The sequence below is a fragment of the Patagioenas fasciata genome, chromosome 11 (genome assembly GCF_037038585.1).
Source record: "Patagioenas fasciata isolate bPatFas1 chromosome 11, bPatFas1.hap1, whole genome shotgun sequence".
Classification (NCBI taxonomy): domain Eukaryota; kingdom Metazoa; phylum Chordata; class Aves; order Columbiformes; family Columbidae; genus Patagioenas; species Patagioenas fasciata.
This window is the reverse complement of record NC_092530.1, coordinates 5351343-5370251: the sequence shown is the minus strand read 5'-3', so window position 1 is coordinate 5370251 and position 18909 is coordinate 5351343.

Genomic DNA, 18909 nt, shown 5'->3' with positions numbered 1-18909 from the left:
ACTGTTACAGAGCAAGGGTTGGATTTAGGACACATACTTCGTTGTCTATTGACAGTGGAGATGGTGAGTGTTCATGTACAGTCAGACTGTACTGTCCCCAGATCATGACGGGGCAGCAGACATCCTTCAGGAAAGGAATCTAGAGAGCCTGTGAGATACGCTTGGACTGTGCATGCCTGAGGAGGGCAATGACTGGACCCCACAGAGCAAGAGATCACCCAAGGCAGAGTCAACCAAAGGGAAAGCACTAAATCCAGGTATCTGCAGGGACACAAAGGTGGAAACAGCCAACCTGACACAAACCAGCTCCAACAGGCAACAGCACCTTCACAGCCACCATACCAACAGCAGCACTTACACAGCAGCACTTACACAACCATGAGCAACACAACTGATCCCGTCCTGCTCCTCCTCTCAGGCCGATCTGATGTGAAGGTTGCATGAGTGGTCCGTACATCCTGGGCAGAACTTAACCACTGTCTCATACACCCCTGCGGCTCCTCCAGTGTGGACCTGGGCTTTGTGTTTGCCCAGACTCAGAGATATTACCCACTTGGCCTTCCAACCCTGAGTCTCTTCATATCCTGGTGTCCTCCTCTTCTTTGCTAGCCTCACTTGGAATTGATCAAGTAAGCATGTACATACCCTCACACCCAAGCACACACACAGTAATGAGCCCACTCACACAGCAAATAGCCAGAAGCAGAGTTTAAGAAATGTTGTAGTTTAGCTCAGCTCAGCACCACACAGTCGGTCACCCACTCCCCACAACAGGATAGGGGGGAAGGATTGGAAAAGTAGAAGAAAACTTGTGCATTCAGATAAAGACAGTTTAATAGGTAAAGCAAAAGCTGTGTGCACAATCAAAGGAAAATGAAGAATTCATCTGCTGCTTTGCTTTAGTTGGTGGGTGTTCAGCCATCTGCAGAAAATCAGGGCTCCATCACACATAGCAATTGCTTGGGAAAACAAACACCATCACTCTGAATGTTCTCCCCTCCCTTCTTCTCCCAGATTCTATTGCTGAGCGTGACTTTATATGGTACGGAAGATCCCTTAGATCAGCTGGGGTCAGCTGTCTTAGCTGTGCCTCGTCTCAATTTCTTGAACACTGCCAGCCTACTCTCACTTCTCAGCGTAAGAAGGAGAAAAGACCTTAATACTGTGCAAGCAATGCTCAGCAATGACCGAAACATTGGGGGGACATCAACACTGTTTCCATCACAAATTTAAAACACAACCCCATACAAGTTACTATGAAGATAATTAACTCTACCCCAAATGAAACCAGTCTAATAAGCAGGATAGACCATGGCGATCAGGCAGGCGGTTTGGCCAGACCAGCACTGGCAGCTGGTCCCTTGAATCCCCCTCTTCCCCACTCTTCCATGGGCTGCTTCTTCCACGATCCACCTTGATTCCTCCCTTTCTCTGCTCCAGTCCCCTTCCCAATTCATAACCATCATCAGTTACTTTTTCTCCAATGGGTTCAGGTTTTCTCTGTTTGTACTAAAATTTGATAGTTTGAATGACATTGCCTAGGTCCTCTGGGACTTCAGTGGCATCACTGATGGCTCCTCCAGGCACTGATGGCCTTGCAAGACTTGACTACCCATATGGTCCCCAATGCTTCCCACTGTGCAGTTTGGCCAACCTTGTTACATCTGCAGCTACCTGTGAGGCCCAACTAGGACACACAGAGCTTCCCATACTTCTGATCCCTTCTCATGCTGTTCTCTGTCACATCCCTCAGTTTCTCATGCTGTATCCCATAGTTTCCCATGACATGTACAGGTGGCTCCACCACAGGGCTGGGCCTGACCAGGGGCTTGGTCATCTATCTGCAGCCTTCCCATCTGGTGTCCTTGATGACCTCATTACCTTGATGACCTGCCTGCTCCTGGACAATGGCATTGCTGTCATGAGGTGACCTCACAAGCAATAGTCCAGCCATGTTGGCTTTGCCTCCCTCTACTCCTCTCCAATACCTGAACTGGCAACTGTGTCACATTGAGCTATGTGATGCTCTTGATGATGTCACAGTATCTGCCTGCCTGCTGCAAGTCAGTCAGGTAACAGCAGTAGAAATAGCATCACAACCCACCTCCAGCCATGTCATTTTCACCTTCTTCTGCATCTCCTTTCTCCTAAGATCTCAGCACTGGTGGGGGTGTTTTCCAGCATCCAGGTGACATCACAAGGCCTGTCTCAGCACGTGCCCAGTTGGGTTGTTTCCAAAAGTATCACTTCAAAATCTACCTCTCTCTCATGATGCCTTGCATCATCCTCTCCTGGCACCAGGAGTCACCTCACAGTCAGCCTCACAGACACCTCCCCTTTACCTGCCTCTCCTTTTTTATTCCCAATTGTTGTCATTTCTGCTGGGCAGGCAGAAATGTGCTCCCCATGGGGACTTCAGAGCCCTGGTGGGACAGCTCAGTGATGGGAGGGCAGCCAGGGATGGCAATGGCTCCTCAAGAAGGCAGGCAGGTGGATGAGGAGGTGGAGGTGAGCTCGGTGCAAAGGGGAGCCTGGCGTGCACAGAGCCTTGCCTTGAAGGAGCTTTCATGGTCACAGGTTTTTGATTACATGGCAAGTTGGACCATCCCTCTGCCTGCTGGGAGACCAGCGGATCTGGGCACAAGCATCCTGAGAGGTTCCTGCAGGGTGTGGAGACAGCATTTTGAGACAAACACTGTATGAGCTGACTAGGGCTGACATACAAGGTGGATCTGGCTGGGGATTTGAAGGTTGAGGGCAGCCATGGCTGTAATGACCATGAGCTGGTGGAGAAGTAGGACTGTTGGAGCGAAACAAGGACTCAGCACTCCAATTCAATGTGAATCACGCAAAGCCGACTTATTACAGAAACAAGCCTCCTTACATATGCAGTTATTTCCTGATCACATGTCCACGCTCCAAGCATGCATTAACTGATTGAGTATCATCTATGTTCACGAGCTGTCCACACGCCTGAGCCTCACTGTTGATAGGTCTGTTGATTTACATCATGTTGCTGCCTTGTGGTTGCTGAACTGTTTTACTTCCATAGCAGCTTTTCAGCTTTCCAAGGTGGCCTTGAAATTCCTTTGGGCCTGGCTAGTTCAATAACAAATCACCATCTAACAGAAACCCATCCACACAGGACAACTAGCAGAATGACAGTACAGTCCTGCAGAAGAGCTGATTTCACTTAGCTGAGGATCTCCTTGGGCTGTCCTGGGGAGGCAGGTGACTCAGGAGGAATACAAGGATGCTGTGAATTTATGCAGGGAGAAAATTAGAAGGGTCAAAGCCCAAATAGAGATGAGCCTGGCTACTGCTGTAAAAGGGAACAAAAAAAGTTTCTGTAAATACATCAGCAACAGAAGGATGGCTAAGAAGAATCTCCACACTGCAGTGGTTGTGGGGGGAAACACAGTGCTAAAGGATGAGGGAAAAGCTGAGGTACTGAATGCTTTTTTTTTTCCTCAGTCTTTAATAGTCTGAACAGTTGTGCTCCAGGTACCCAGTCCCCTGATCCAGAAGATACGGATGGAGAGCAGAATGAAGACCCTGTAATCCAAGGGGAAATGGCTGGTGACCTGCTACACCACTGGGACACCCACAAGTCTACGGGGCCAGATGGGATACACGCCAGGGTGCTAAGGGAGCTGGTGGAGGTGCTCACTAAGCCAGTTTCTGTTATCTATTGGCAATCCTGGCGAATTGGGGAAGCATCAGTTGATTGGAAGCTGGTGAATATGACCCCTATCTACAAAAAGGGCTGGAAGGAGGATCTAGGGTATTACAGGCCTTTCAGTCTGCCCTTGGTGCCCGGGAAAGTCATTGAGCAGATCACCCTGATGACCATCACATGACATATGCAAGACAACCAAGAGATCAGGCCCAGTCAGCGTGGGCTTATGAAAGACAGGTTCTGCTTGACCAACCTGATTCTCTTCTATGACAAGGTGACCCACTCAGTGGATGAGGTAAAGGCTGTGGATGTTGTGTACTTAGCCTTCAGTAAAGCTTTTGACACTGAATCCCACAGCATCTCCTGGAGAAGCTGCAGCTGGTGGCCTGGATGGGTGATCTCTTCATTGGATAAAGAACTGGCTGGAGGGCCAGGTCCAAGGAGTGGTGGTGTTTGGAGCCCAGTCCTGTTGGTGGACAGTCATGAGTGGTGTCCCCAGGGCTCAGTATTGGGGCCGATTCTGTTTAATCTCTTTATCAATGATCTGTATGAGGGGATTGAGTGCACCCTTAGTAAGTTTGCAGATGACACCAAGTTGGGTGGGATTGTTGATCTGCTGAAGGGTGGGAAGGCCATATAGAGGGATCTGGACCAGCTGCATCACTGAGCTGAGACCAGTTGTCTGAGGTTTAACAAGATCAAGTGCCAGGTCTTGCGCTTGGGTCACAAAAACCCCATGAATGCTACAGGCTCTTGGAAGAGCGACTGGAAAGCTGCCTGGAGGAAAAGAACCTGGGAGTGTTGTTTGACAATGACTGAACATGAGCCAGCAGTGTGCCCAGGTGGCCAAGAAGACCACCAGCATCCTGGCTGATATCAGGAATACTGTGGCCAGCAGGACTAGAGAAGTGATTGTGCCATTGTGCTGGGCACTGGTGAGGCTGCACCTTGAATAGCGTGTTCAGTTTTGGGTCCCTCCTCATAAGAAGGATATCGAGGTACTGAAGAGAGTACGGAGGAGGTGGTGAAGCTGGTGAGGGGTCTGGAGCACAAGTCTGATGAGGAGCGGCTGAGGGAGCTGGGGCTGTTTAGCCTGGAGAAAAGGAGGCTGAGGGGAGACCTTATTGTTGTCTACAACTACCTGAAAGGAGGTTGGAGCATGGAGGGTGTTGGTCTTCTCTCCCAAGTAGCAAGTGCTAGGACCGGAGGAAATGGCCTCAAATTGTGCCAGGGAAAGTTTAGATTGAATATTAGGAAAAAAATATTTGTGGAAAGGCCCGTTGGGCATTGGAACAGGCTGCCCAGGGAAGTAGTGGAGTCACCATCTCTGGAGGTGTTTAAAAGACATATAGATGAGATTCTTAGGGACATGATCAGTGCCAGAGTTGGGATAATGGTTGGACTCAGTGATCTTGAAAGTCTTTTCCAACCAAAATAATTTTATGTTTCTATGAATCCTGATTGAGCTAGTCAACAACAGACACACTCTAAAAGGCCACCCATGTTGGTCTCGCTGGCTAATCCTGATCCATAAGGTCTCAACAGGTTCACAATTTTTTTCCAAGGCAGAGCTACAGGTTTTCCCACAACAATGTTATTTACCTAGTATCTCCTCTTTTTATTTGTTTTGTGATATGCTCTTTAAGTCCTATTGTTCTATTGTTGTTAGAGACCCGTCAAACCAGGTGAGCTATCTACAGGCACACGTTAACTGTTGGCACAACGGAGCTTCACTCCAAACAGATCTCAAGAAACTCTGGGATTTGACCAACAGAAACCACAAGAAGTTTTCTGATGTTCTGGTCTTCTGAGGTTCTTCATCAGGGATCAGAACCACCTTGTTGCACTGGTTTTAGCTGAAGTGGAATTGATTTTCATCATAGCATTTCATAGTGTGCTGTGGTTTGAATTTGTGATGACTGTTGTGCTTAAACACAACAGTGTTCTAGTTATTGCTGATCAGTGCTTGCACAACATCAAGGCCTTGTCTGCTTCTCGTGCTGCTCCACAACAAGTAGGCTGGAGATGCACAAGAAGTTGGAAGAGGACACAGCTGGGACAGCTGACCCCAAGCAACCAAAGGGATATTCCATACCATATGACATCATGAGTGAGTTAGTAGTTATGTTGGACTGAGCTTTCTACCAGGTTTAGACTACAACACCTGTACATCAAGGCAAGCTCAGACATGACTGGTTGAGGAACAGTCTCAAGGAAAAGGGTTTGGGCATTACAAGGGATGCCACAGCAGCCAGTGGTGCTAAACAGGAAAATGGTCATGAGCATATTGGGCTGCACTGGGAGAGGCGTGGCCACCCAGACAAGGGCAGTTATTGTCCATCTTGACTCAACACTTGTGTGGCTACATCTGGAGTGGGTTGTCCCAGTGTGAGTCTCCCCATTCTGGGGGAATGTGGAGGAGCTGTCACGTGACCAGAGAAAGTCTGGGTCATGTGTGGAGATGCTGAGAGACCCAAACTTCTTTAGCCTGGTGAAGTGGAGGTCGAGGAAACATGCTGGTTTTACTGAAACTGAGTTATTTTGCTTCATGCATTTTGAATCTCTTTTCCTTTATGGCTAGAACAGTCTTTTGTTTAGATTTACTATGAGAATAATGAGATAATGCTGCTTCTTCCCCGGGATAGAGTTAATTTTTTCCTTTAGCAGCTTTATAGTGTTTGCCATTTGGTGTGAAAGGCATGTCAGAACTCACTGATAGCTTGGCTGTTGTCAGGGAAACCAAGGACTTCTTTGTCCATCCAGCTGCTGTTTCAAATTGGTAGGAGATGGCACAGACAGAACAGCACCTAGATTGACATTCAGTCTGACCAATGAAATATTCCGTATGATTAGTGTCATGCTTGGCATAAAGCTGGAGGCAGCTTTTATGGCTTGTTACATCCATTACTTTGGGTTTTCCAGCTAGTTTGGCTAGTTCCATTCGGAAATTTCATTCTGTCAGGAGTCCGATGTTAGTTAAGCCTTTTGCTGTTTTGCCATTTTGCAGTTGGCCCTTGGGCCTTTCTGCCTTTTGACTTTTTGCTTTCTTTCTGGGATTGGCCGTTCAGGACCGAGGTGCTTCCTTCTCCAGGACTGGCTGTTGTGCATGACCGGAGTTACATGACGGATTGCACTGAGTATATTTTCTTAATTTATCTGTCTCTATTTAGCTTACCTTGGTTGTTGTCAGTGAAACCAAGGACTTCTTTGGAGTCCAGATGCAGGTGCAAATTGGTAGGAAAGGGCACAGACAGGACAGCACCTTGATTGACAACCAGGTCAATCAATGAGCTATTCTCTACCATTAGCGTCATGCTCAATATAAAGGTAGAGATGCCTTTTCCAGCTAGTTAGTTCAGGTTTTCTGGCTGCTCTGGTTAGCTCTGTTTGGAAGTTCCATTCCATTGGGATCTCAGTGTTAGTTCAGTTTTATGACATTTTGCTGTTTTTCAGTTGGCCCTTAGGCCTTTCTGCCTTTTACATTTTTGGTTTCTCTTACTGAGATCAGCTGTTTGGGACCAGGGTGCTCCTTTCTTTTGGGCTGCCTGTTTGGCGCAACTGGAGTTACGTGGTCGATTGCACTGAGTATAATGTATTTTATTTTATGTATATTTTAGTATCAGCATATTATTATTAGTAGTGTATTATTATTATTTTTATTGTCTTATTGTTTTTTTTCTTCTAAACCCACAAGTTTCTCCCTTCCCTTTCATTTCTCTCCTTTATCCCACTTGGAGGGCTGGGGACAGGATGTGAGCAGCTATTAAGGTTTTAGTTGGTGACTGTGGTAAAACCATTACAAGAAAGAGTAGTAGTAGCTTAAGAAATCTTGAAAATTGCTTTCCAAGATGATGGTACTTTTATTTTTGGTACTTGGAAAAAGCATGAGAAAGAAAAACCATCAGAAACTGCAGCCCTGAAGGTCCAGAGTGGACCTCAAGATAAAGAAATGTCATTCTAAGTGTAGTGCAGTGGTTGTTCAGAAGGAGTCTGGATCAGCCCTTGTCTTTGTGTTTCAAGGAACAGTTCGTGAGTAGAGAGAGACAGCAGCACAGGTAGGGATATACTGGGGTGAGAACAAGGTGAGGAAACACACTGGGTGTCTGCAGCCTGCAGGGAGACAGTCACAGGCATGGGACAGTGTAGGATGGACTGTGGTGGAGATGGCCAAGGGCACTGGCAAGGTTGGATGTCCCTGAAAGACCCAAGGTCTTTGTCCCCTTGGCTATGGCTCATGTCCCTGCCATGGAGCCCTTAGTGGAGAGACATTGTCATCATGGCCATGGGTCCTCATCACCTCATTGCACCCTCCCAGGGAGGCCAGGAGGTGTCACACCATTGTCCTTCACTTGGCATCACACTCCCCACATCCCCAGGAAGAGCCCTCAGACACACATGAGGGACAGGATCTCCCTTCCTAGGGGCTTGGTCAAGGTCAAGGCTTGGCCATCCTCCTTCACCAAACAAACCAAGGGTTTTCTCAGCATCAGAACTGCCTGTGCTTTGCCTTTGCCTGATGTGATCACAACCTCCAATTATCTGCTCTAACGAGTCTCTGGGGAGGCTTTGTCAGTAATGGCCCTCAGTGGGACCCATTAAGGTACTTCGGACTTTGCTTCTTACTTGGACTTCTTGAGAAGATTCTTCAGTCTCTTCTTGTTATCTGAGGCTCATGGACTCAGCACCAAATATGCCATGGGGCTCATTAAAATACCAAATGGCCTAACAAGCCATGTCTCTTCCAATAATTTTTTTCAAGTCATCAAGACTTGTACAATTAATTGGAGAGGTCTCAGTGGGGCACTCAGTGATGAAGACTGCAAATAAGATTTCATAAAGGAGGTTTTTTTTTCTCTTTTGAGGGTATTTTTCTATCATTTTTCAGTTTATAGAAGAAGCCATAGTACCATTCTACAATGGATATTGATCCAGAGGGTCTCCTGAAGACATCTGAACAGGCAGGAGAAGCAGTCCCTTGAGGTCAGACACTGTATGGACAACCTTGCTCCTCACTTCCCCAAGCCTGCCAGTTCCCTCGTCATCCACCTGGGACTTGCATCACTTTTTCTCACATCAGACTTTTCCACTGAGCTCTGCAGATGGGTGCTGCAGATCCTCTACAGCAGCTCCCACCTACTGTCCTGTGTAAACACTACAAAATTTAATAAACAGTAAATCACTTTTCTCAGTTCTGTGTCTAAGCTGGATTTAATGAGGTCCATTGTTCACAAGGGACATCCACACAAGAACAGTTTTAGAGAAAGATAGTAAAGGATAGATATAAACACAACTAAGGTGTTGACTGAAGAGCTAGATATCTGAAAATTTCTAAGTCCCTGAAGCTCAAAGCAGAAACCAGACAGTTGAGAGGCAACTGAATGCACAAAGAGCAAGTGGAGGAGGAATCCTGAGAGCAACGAGAAGGGCTTATGTCCAGTCTGCTGAAAAGATGTCCTTTGACATGGTCTTTTTATCAGGCGAGATAGAAATGCCTGAATGACAGGGGAGATGAAATAATAAAGTAGTGGTAATACAAGTACAGGGGAAGATATTTCTTTTCCAGCCATTAGTACACTTCCTGGAAATGCCTTTTTTTGTTTTTTTTTAATATATCTAAAAAATAATAGGAAAAAAAAGTGCACCTATCCAGGCTGACATCAATTGCATGACCATAAACAGAGCTTTCCCAGAGGGCTGCTCCCAGCCTGTCAGCCCCAAGCCTGTGCCATTGTCAGGAAGAATCTTCTGAAGTGGGAGAAACTGGCACTTGTCCTTGTGGGAATTCCTCAGGTTCCTGCCAAGATGTGCTCTGCTACTCCTTGAAGCCCTTCATTGGGCCTGAGAGACTTTTGTGCCCTGTCCCTTTTCTGTTCCTTCCACTTAAGCCTGTAAAAGTATGTCTTGTGGATGCTCCTGTGTCTAAAAGTCGAAGCACTGAGGAACGACAAAACAACTAGCAAGCAGATCAGTTTGCTAAGATTAAAGTAGCTGAGGTGGATTTGAGCTGGCAATGTAAAGGTGAACGTTTCCTAGTTCAGTAGGCCCATGATGCTTCAGGTCATCAAGATGGAGATGCAACAGATAGATGGGCTCATGATCAAGGGGTGGACTTGACTAAAGACACTATTTCACAGGTTATCCATGAATGTGAAACATGTTGAAATCAAACAAACCAAGCAATTCAAGCCTGTATGGTATGGAGACCAATGGTTAAAATATCATAATGGAGAACCTTGGCAGATTGAACGTATTATACTTCCACAAACCTGTCAAGGTAAGTGCTATGTACTTAAAATGGTGGAAGCAACCACCAGATGGCTGGAAATGGTGAGGGTGACAGAATCACAGAGTCCCAGAATGTCAGGGATTGGAAGGGACCTCGAAAGCTCATCCAGTCCAATCCCCTGCTGGAGCAGGAACACCCAGATGAGGTTACACAGGAAGTTGTCCAGGCAGGTTTTGAATGTCTGCAGAGAAGGAGACTCCACAACTCCCATGGGCAGCCTGGGTCAGGCTCTGCCACCCTCACTGAGAAGAAGTTTCTTCTCAAATTTAAGTGGAACCTTTTGTGATCCAGTTTGTACCCATTACCCCTTGTCCTATCATTGGTTGTCACTGAGAAGAGCCTGGCTCCATCCTCGTGACACTCACCCTTTAGATATCTGTAAACATTAATATGGTCACCCCTCAACCTCCTCTTCTCCAAACTAAAGAGACCCAGCTCCCTTAACCTTTCCTCACACGGGAGATGCTCCACTCCCTTCAGCATCTTCGTGGCTGCGCTGGACTCTCTCCAGCAGTTCCCTCTCCTTCTGGAACACAGGGGCCACAACTGGACACAATATTCCATGTGAAGGGGTTTCGTTAGAAGGAGATATGTTGTTGAATTAGTCAGGCCCAAAGGAATCTCAAGGCCACTTCAAGAAGCTGAGAACAGAATCTGCTGTGAGAAAGAGGGGCGTTTCTTCATTAACAGGGCCTCAGCATGGCGTGAGTCGTCGGACCTATCATCGGTGGGGCTCCAGCGTGTGGACTGCCCATGATACTCATTTAGCGAATCCATGCTTGGAGCGTGGATTCGTGTTTAGAGAATAGTTGCGTATATAAGGAGACATGTTTCTGTAATAAATGGCTTTGGCGTGATTCACATTGAATCGGAGTGCTGAGTCCTTTATCGTTCCAACAAATGGTGACCCCGACGTGATACTCCGAACGGCGTCTCACTAAGGTCGGGGAAAAGCCTGGAGCGGCCCAGCCGGAGGCGTCTCAGCTGGACTGAGAGCCGGGCGGAGACGTACGGATGTTCCGCGGATAAATTTTGTTGAAGAAGGCCCCGGGAAAGGTGAGCGGCTGGGAGCAGGAGGAGGGAAGAGTGAAGTTATGGGGCAGAATATATCCTCTGAGGAAAAAGCTATAGTTAAGATCCTCCTGCATATTCTCTCTATGAGAGGACTTAAATATGAAGAAAGTAACATACGTAGACTGTTGGTTTGTTGTAGAACTAACGGCTACCCGACAGAAGCTGAGAAAGCTTTTAAAATTGAATTTTGGGACGATATAGGGCAGAAATTATGGGATAAGGTTAGCGACGGAGATGAAGAAGCTAAATCATTAGCGACTACATGGAAGCTTATAATTTCCACCTTAAAAGAATTTAAGGCTGAGCGGGCTGCGGTTACTGGAATTTTTGCAGCGTTACAGCCTGATAAGAACTCTAAAAATAACTGTGAAGCTTACCCAGTTCGTGTTTTCGATACCCTCCTTACTCCATCCCCTGTTGTGCCTTCGGCACCCCCAATGATACAACAGTCTGGGGCGGAGGGAGGAAAATTACCGAGTGGATGGCCTCCTGTACCATCACACGACCCTGGAGAGACCAAGAAGTCCAAAGAACTGGAGTCAGATAATTTGTCAAAAGGACTGGTGAAAGTTGAGAATGCTAAAGTCGTAAATAAGTGTAATATCAATTCTTTTACTGATTTGTGTCCGCCTTCACCGCTTTCTATCCTTCTAACTCCTACAAGAGAACAGAAGGAGCCGCCGGATAAGAACTGGGCAAAAGAACTGTGTGAAAGATCAGATCAGCTATTAGCGAGTGAATCCAACAGTCAGCAATATCAAGCTATGAGAGAGGTGCCTGAAACCAACAAAGCAGACAAATCATTTGCAACTGTTAATCAGGGTCCCAATGAGAATTACATGCAATTTATTGACCACCTTCAAGAGACCATCAATAAGCAGATTGAAAACTTAGAAGTTAAGGAAGCACTGGTGTTGAAATTAGCAGTAGAAAATGCTAATGTTTGCTATCAGCATGTTATTTGCGAGTTTTACAGTACATATTATGTGTTCCTGTGTACCGTCTCTCTGAAAATCAAGCAGCTTGTCAGGAATGTGAGTTAATTGTTTCACTAGTTGTTTTTAAGTGCGCCATAAAACCTTCTGCCTGCTCTTCCCACTCAGGCTGCAAGCAGCCCTGTGCTTCCCCCCCCTTCCCCCCCCCCCCCAGGTTTTTACTTGCAAGATGGGGTCAGGAATGATTGTTTTCAGTTGTGTTCCTGAAAAATCGGTATTGGGAGGTGTTTTAAAACATAGAAAAGCACTCGGACAAGAAATCATTAAATCTTTTCAGACAGTTTTACAGGCAGGGCGATTTGAACTTCAACAAGCTGAGAGAGACTTAATTGATAACACACAGGTCAGAAAACTTGTTAAAGTCTGCAAGATGCTTTCCTTATTAACCTGTTTTCTTTGTGGGTATCTGTTTAAGAATGCTGCAATTTTGATAGGTCTTTGTTACATGGTACGATAAGTTCACAGTCTGTTAAATCATGAGATTCCGTTGACTCAAAATGTGCATTTTGTGATAATACAGAAGAACATGAGTAATTTAGTTCTTTACTGCATGAATGTGATGTCTATCCCTGTTTCTCTATTAGGACGAGATGTGTTAGGACAACTAGGAGCAACTCTGGTGACAAAACAACAAAATTTCTAGAAGTGGTCATTGATGATGGGCGACCAGTACTGAAATGACAGTGGAAAAATGATGATCCAGTATGGGTAAATCAATGGCCGCTCAGTGAAGAAAAGCTCGCCCATGTCAAAGAGCTAGTACAGGAACAGCTTGAAAAAGGGCATTTAGAGCCGTCTACAAGTCCCTGGAATACTCCTGTGTTTACTGTTCAGAAAAAATCAAAGAAATGGAGGTTGTTACATGATCTTCGAAAAATTAATGATACCATGGAAGACATGGGAGCATTACAGCCGGGATTACCATCCCCTGTCATGATTCCGGAAAATTGGCAGATCTTAATAATTGACTTGAAAGATTGTTTTTTCACCATTGCTTTGCATCCTGATGACTGTAAAAGTTTTGCATTTTCCATAAATTCTGTAAATAAGGCTGAACCTGCGAAAAGGTATCAATGGGTAGTTTTGCCACAGGGAATGAAAAATTCCCCAACTATGTGTCAAATTTATGTAGCTTGGGCCTTGCAATCAATCAGAAAATCTCATCCTGAGTTAGTGATTTACCACTACATGGATGACATATTAATAGCTGGGGAAACTTTTTCTACTGATTTGTTGATAAATGAAGTATCTGGTACATTGCAGCATAGAGGATTGCAAATTGCTCCAGAAAAGGTACAAATTCAACCAGCATGGAAATATCTTGGTTGGGAAATTTCTCAGTCCACAGTGAAACCTCAGAAAATAGTATGTCGGCCTGTCATTCAATCCTTAAATGATGTGCAGAAACTAGTGGGTGATCTGAATTGGGTCCGGACCATTTGTGGGATCACTAATGAGGATTTAGCTCCAATTGTAAAACTGCTAAAAGGGGATAGTGACATTAGCTCTCCTAGAACGCTTACTGCTGAGGCGGATGCTGCTCTGAAAAAGATTATGTCCAAACTTGTAAAAGCTTTCAGCCATAGGTGGAACCCAGATTATGTAATCGGACTACTAATTGTAAACAATACTAACTATCCTTTTGCTCTCATAATGCAATGGACAACTGGTAAGGAGCTGTTAAAGATCTTAGAGTGGGTGTTTTTGCATTTTCGACTCAAACGAACCATTACAACCAGGGTTGAGGTCTTTGCTCAGCTTATAATGAAAGGCAGGCAGAGAATAGTCGAAATTTCAGGGGCTGAGCCTGCATATATCATTGTTCCCCTCGTTTCAGAATATTTACAGTGGGCTTTGCAGAACTCCTTACCTTTTCAGATTGCGTTATTAGATTCTCAAGCTTTAATTAAGACATTTTCCCCTCCACACAAGTTAATGTCAGTTTTGAATATGGGATCAATGGAGGAGGGTCCCCCTCTTCTCTCAGAATTTCCTGTTAAAGGACCCACAGTGTTCACTGACGCAGGCGGTAAAATGCAGAAAGCAGCAATTACATGGAAAACAGATGGAAAATGGCACGATGTGATACTAACTGACCTAAAAGGATCAACTCAGCATTTGGAACTCAGGGCTGTAATAGAAGTGTTTATCAGATTTGCTCATAGCCCAGTGAATATTGTTTGCGATTCTTTGTATGTGGTAGGTGTGGTAGCTCGCATTGAAAGATCATTGCTCAAAGAGGTTCAGGATGCACAACTAATGTCTTTGTTCAAGCAACTATGGTTGTTGGTCGAAGAGAGACAACACCGATACTTCATAACACATATCCGTAGTCATCTGACAATTCAAGGCGATTTAGCTGAAGGAAACCGCCGAGCTGATTTTCTTGTATCTCCTGCCTGGGTTCCACCTCCAGTAGATAGGTTTGGGCAAGCAGTATGCTCTCATAGTTTCCTCCATCAGTCTGCTCAGGTCTTACAGCGGCAATTTTCATTGTCCGAAAGTGAAGCCCGAGGTATTGTTAAAAGTTGTGCAGATTGTCAGCGCATCTCAGTAGGGCTGGGTGCAGGAGTCAATCCAAGAGGATTAGGAGCCTTGGAATTGTGGCAAATGGACGTCACACATGTCCCTGAATTTGGCAGGCTGAAGTATGTGCATATGTCTATTGATACATATTCTTTCGCCATATGGGCCACTGCTCAGACTGGTGAAACTAGTTCACATGTGCAACGACATTTACGTTCTGCTTTTGCAGCTTTGGGAGTTCCTGCGCAGGTCAAGACAGACAACGCACCTGGTTATATCGCCAAAGCTACTGCCACCATTTTTCAATTGCGGGGTGTTAAGCACATTACAGGGATACCAAATTCCCCTACTGGTCAGGCCTTGGTAGAAAGGATGAATCAAACTCTCAAGCATCAGCTTAACAAACAAAAAGGGGGAACTGACTGTACTACTCCACATGACAGACTAAGCAAAGCATTATATGTCTTGAACTTTTACGTCTTCTGGAAGGGTTCGACATTCCACCTATGATTTGTCATGGAACAAGCTTAAAAGGACATTTGACAGACCTTAGAGAAAATTAATGTCAGGTCAAAATACGCAATGGAGTTACTGGTGAATGGGAGGGTCCTTTCCAATTAATAACTTGGGGAAAGGGTTATGCTTGTGTCATTACAGACCAAGGATCAAAATGGATTCCTGCGAAATGGGTCAAGCCATGGCTGAATAAAGACAACAAAGATTCGACAGATGCAGAAGGACAGGAGGGAGATAAGTTGTGAGAATTGTCTCAAATGTAAACCATGAATTCTTATTCAGTGTTATAGATGCTCTTAGACCCAGTGGTCTAAAAGCTTATTAGTAAACAGATAAGGTACCTTCCATAGAGAATGCTAATTTGAACAGATGGTAAGAGTTCCAAAAGGGTGATATTACAATTAGATAATCTATGCATAGATAAGGTAAAAGTATAAGATATTTCTACCATGGTAACCTAATTTAGCAACTGGTAAGGTTTTAAAAGAGATATTAAGATTAAGCTATAGATCTTTTAAATAGGTTAATATAAGTTTTAAGATATTAATTCAATAATTAGCATATGAATAGGTTAATATAAGTTTTAAGATATTAAGTCAATAATTAGCATATGCTGATGGTATTAAGTACGTTACTCTATAAACTGCGCAGTTATAGATCTTTTAAGAATTTAAGAGAATATATTGTATTAAGTTGTCTGACTATTCTAAAATAGTGCGTTGGTAAGGTTGTCATAAGTAGAATTAAGGTTTTATATATGATATGAAGGTTTGAGTATAAGCAGATAGTTGTTTAATCTTATTAAGTAAGGTTTAGCTACATTATATGTAATTGTAATTATGTTGTTAATCACGTGTCCTATGTTGCAGTGTATTTCAAAGACGATTCAGCATGCTGTTTAAGGGGCCTGACTAGTTCAAGAACAAAAAGGGGGAATTGTGAAGGGGTTTCGTTAGAAGGAGATATGTTGTTGAATTAGTCAGGCCCAAAGGAATCTCAAGGCCACTTCAAGAAGCTGAGAACAGAATCTGCTGTGAGAAAGAGGGGCGTTTCTTCATTAACAGGGCCTCAGCATGGCGTGAGTCGTCGGACCTATCATCGGTGGGGCTCCAGCGTGTGGACTGCCCATGATACTCATTTAGCGAATCCATGCTTGGAGCGTGGATTCGTGATTAGAGAATAGTTGTGTATATAAGGAGACATGTTTCTGTAATAAATGGCTTTGGCGTGATTCACATTGAATCGGAGTGCTGAGTCCTTTATCGTTCCAACAATTCCAGATGTGGTCTCGCCAGGGCACAGTAGAGGGGCAGGAAAACCACTCTGACCTACTGACCACCCCCCTTCTAATCCACCCCAGTTACCATTGGCCTTCCTGGCCACAAGGGCCCAGTGCTGGCTCATGGTCATCCTGATGTCCACTAGGACCCCCAGGTCCCTTTCCCCTACACTGCTCTCTAATAGGTCATTCCCCAACTTATACTGGAACCTGGGGTTGTTCCCGCCCAGATTCAAGACTCTACACTTGCCCTTGGTATATTTAATTCAATTTTTCCCCACCCGACTCTCCATCCTGTCCAGGTCTCCGGATGGCAGCACAGCTTCCAGTGTCAGCCACTCCTCCCAGCTTGGTGTCATCAGCAAACTTGTTGACAGTCACTCTATTCCCTTGCCCAAATCATTGATGAATACATTGAATAGTACTGGTCCCAGTACCAGCCGTTGAGGCACTCCACTAGATCCAGGCTTCCAACTGGACTCTGCCCCAATTGACCACAACTCTCTGGTTTCTTCCCTTCAGCCAGTTCACAGTCCACCTCACTACCCAGTCGTCCAGACTGCACTCCCTCAGTTTAGTTGTGAGGATGCTGTGGGAGACTGAGCCTGGCCCAGGCTGCCCAGTGAGGTTGTGGAGTCTCCTTCTCTGCAGACATTCAAACCCACCTGGACACCTTCCTGTGTAACCTCATCTGGGTGTTCCTGCTCCGGCAGGGGCTTGGACTGGGTGATCTTTTGAGGTCCCTTCCAGTCCCTAACGTTCTGTGATCCTGTGATTCTGTGAAGGTGGATGAGCCATCACCACCCACCAAGTGCCTATTGTTTGGATTAATTTATGTGGAGAAAAAAATCCCCAAAAGATGTGTGGAAAATCACAGTGCTGAGCTTGGATTTCTTTTTTTCCTGTGATTTTCTGACCACATCAATCTGGGGGGCTTGCACTTCACAGTCTTTCTGATCATCAGCGTCAAGGTTCTCACAGGGAACAGCCTGATAATCACAGTGGGGGAATTAAGTCCTCACAACCCCTTGTCCTTCTTCCTCAGGAACTCATCCTGAGGACTATCAGGTGTTCACTTTTGTCACTAATGACATTTGGTCTTGGTGATTCAGTCAATTTCCTACCCAGTGCCCACTTAATTCAGCCCAGAGAGCACCAATCTGGCTATAAGGACACCACAGGACACCAAGTCTGAGCCCTTGCAAACCTCCATGTACATGACATGCCTTTCTTTCCCCTGCCCATTTGGTTTCAGCAATTCCTTTGTTGTCCTTCAACTGCCTGGAAATGGATGCAGGAAGATGTGGCCCATCCCCTTATCAGGGGCAGAGGTAGGCTGACCAGCCTTGTAATTTTCCCAGTTTTCATTCCTGCCTTTCCTGAAGATGGCTTTGATGTCTGCCTTTTCCAAGGACCCCAGAACCATTTAGTTGCTCTAATGCTTTTGAGAGTGCAACCTAGAATCATGGGCAAGGGTGATGTAGCAGACATGAGCATTTGCTCCTGTCCAAGGAGCCCGTCCAAGGCAGCTGAGATGAATCTCACTAGGACAGTGGGGTTTGTTCCTGGAGTCACTCACAGAAACATCAGGGTTCTGTTGGGCATGCACATCTGAGCTGGCCTCATGTTCAGAGACAGAAACTTTCTCTTTTACACACATAGGCAGGATTCATGGTGTCCCTGTGATCTCCTGTTGACCTTCCCAACTGATTGGAGGTACAGAGTGATGGCAATTTTCCCAAGTCACTGTTACGTGTGATATAGCCCTGCTTTCCTGGAGATAGCTTGAACACCTGCCCGCTGCTGGGAAGTAGTGAATGAATTCCTTAGTTTGCTTTGTTTGTATGCACGGTTTTTCCTTTTCATATTAAAATACCTTTATTTCAACCCACAAGTTTTCTCACTTTTAGCCTTCTAAGTCTCTCCTCCATCCCACTGCGGGGGGGCACAGTGAGTGAGCAGCTGCGGTGCTTAGTTGCCATCTGATGTTAAACCACGACAAACAGAAATTCCAGAGGTCTCTGGGCCCCTGTTCCAGGACTGGACTGTTCATCAGGTGATTCCTGTTTTTATATTCCGTATGTCAAGTTTGTCTACCTTTACACAACTCAGTGCAAGATTCATAGCAGCAGAAGATGACTTTCAGGTCTTTATTTTTTTTAAGCTAATTCCATGCAGGGACACTGTCAGTAGTCTATGGGGTCTAGCAAGGGGTAGTCATCTCTTCATCAGTTGTGTCACCCTCTGGGACCCATTGACTACTGACCATGCTTTGACTATTTCCCTTTAATGACATTGGTCAGACAGACCTTGAAGTAGCTGTTGGCATTAAACTATTTAGGGGCACTGAAGATGCTCTGGAGTACAAAGACAGCATGATGAGGCATGAGATAACAGGAATGTCTCAGGACACCTTTCCCCTTCTTGAGGAGGATGAAAGCCAGAGTGGACACATGGGTTTTTTTGAGCAAATATGGGATGCTTTGTTCAGGCAACCACATACCCCAGTGGGACTTTTGGTACTGTTTTGAACTATTTTATGTACTCTGTCGTA